Here is a 1,946-nt window from a genome sequence, read left to right on the forward strand (position 1 = left end):
CTAATTATAATATGTAAACTCATAGACATGAAATATAAGGTACCAAGATATAGGACGAGGCTTAAGAATAGGGAGCGGTTGCTTAGTATGAGCAGAATGTTCAATTAGGATGAACTTAAATGTTTGGAAATGAACAGACATGTCAGTAGCAAGACGTGAGAATAACTAACAGCGCTGAATGGTGTGTCAATGAGGTGGAAAGGGGAAGCTCAGAGTCATATATGTCACCAGAAGGAAAGTTGGAGGTCAAAAGGTGGGAATGTATAAAACTGAATCCTATGGTGGGCAATGTCCATGATAAACTGTACAAATACTAGAAATTGCTTCCATGAACCAGAACAAATGTATGACAATACAATTAGAAGTTAATAATAGAGGGGCATATAGGGAAGAACTATATACCTATTACAAAATATATACTACAGTTAGTAGTATTTCAACATTTTTTTTCATTAACAGTAACAAACGTACTATATCAATACTACGAGTCAACAATTGAGGGGGGTTGGTTAGGGATAGGGGAGGATTCGAGTTTCCTTTTCTTTCTTTCTTTTTTCATCTTTCACTTTGTTTCTTGTCTGGAGTAATGAAAAGTTTCTAAAAATTGAACAAAAACTAAGTGTGGTGATGGATGCACAGCTGTATGAGGGTACCCAGGGGCAAGTGATTGTACACTTTGGATCTTTGGATAATTGTATGGTATCTGAACAATCCCAATAAAAATTAAAAAGGAAAACAAAAAAAACAAAAAAAACCCCAACTTTAAGTAACAGAAAATTAGCCTCTGATTTTTTTTAAATAAAAATGTATGTCACATCAAAAAATATATATATATATGTATATATATATGATAGAAACAAAAAGAGACAGTTGGGGAAATTTAAACACTAACAGGCAATGTGATGATGGGATGATGGGTGCTGAGGAATTACCGTTAAGCTTTTTAGGTGTGACAATGAGAATCGTGATCGAGTCCTTATCTTTTGGAGACACATATTTAAGTTTTTATAGACAGAACAATGGAATGTCTGGAATCTGCTTTCTAAGTGTCCAGTCCCAGGAGTGGGTGTAGAGTTGAAACAAGCCTGGCTCCCGGTGTCAAAAACTGTTAACACCGAGTTAAATGGAGGTTTATTACGTTATTCTGTTTGGCTATGAATATGCTGCAAATTGTTCATAATTAAAGAGTTTTTAAAAAGTAACTGTAAGATGGGAACTCTGTATTTGCCATGTAATTTTTCCAAAAAGTTACAACTGCTCTAAAAAATACAACCTTTTAAAAAAACAGTAACTATACAAGAGTAAGCCAAGATAATTTTGGAAAAACGAGCTGAGACCTGTCCCCAGGAAGTATCAGAGCATCTTCTACTGGTGACATCTTTCAAAATCGCCAGGCCCAGACCCTGCAATGAGCTGTCCCACTGCTGGGGATTTATCCTACCAATATCCTCACGTGTGGGAGAAACAGTGGATGTTCCTGGTTTTACTGTGGCAGTATCGTAGCAAGAGGATGGGATTGGAAACATCCCTGGTAGGACAGGAAGGCTGTTAACATTTAAACAAAGGGCCATTACACAACCACAAAATAGAACAAGGGAGCTCTATAGATCCTTGATGAACAGGACAAACAAACAAACAAGCAAAAAAGCAACAGACTAGAACTCTAGAGGTTACCAGTTTTGCAAAAGATGGGAAAACATGGCATCCTTGCAGATTTCCTTCTATCTGGAAAAGAGAGTTCTGGAAGCAAACCCAGCAACCCGATAACACAGACTGCCTCCATGGAGGGGAAATGGGTGGCTGAGGGACAGAAACGGGGGATATTTCACGACCCCCTCTTACATGCCTTTTGCCTTTGCAAATATGCCTGTGTTTACCAAGCCAAAACGGTCTTTTAGTTATCGTGAGAAGTTGACTTCGAAAAATGTTACAAAAAGCCACCGTCA

Source organism: Choloepus didactylus, chromosome 25, assembly GCF_015220235.1.
Source record: "Choloepus didactylus isolate mChoDid1 chromosome 25, mChoDid1.pri, whole genome shotgun sequence".
NCBI lineage: Eukaryota > Metazoa > Chordata > Mammalia > Pilosa > Megalonychidae > Choloepus > Choloepus didactylus.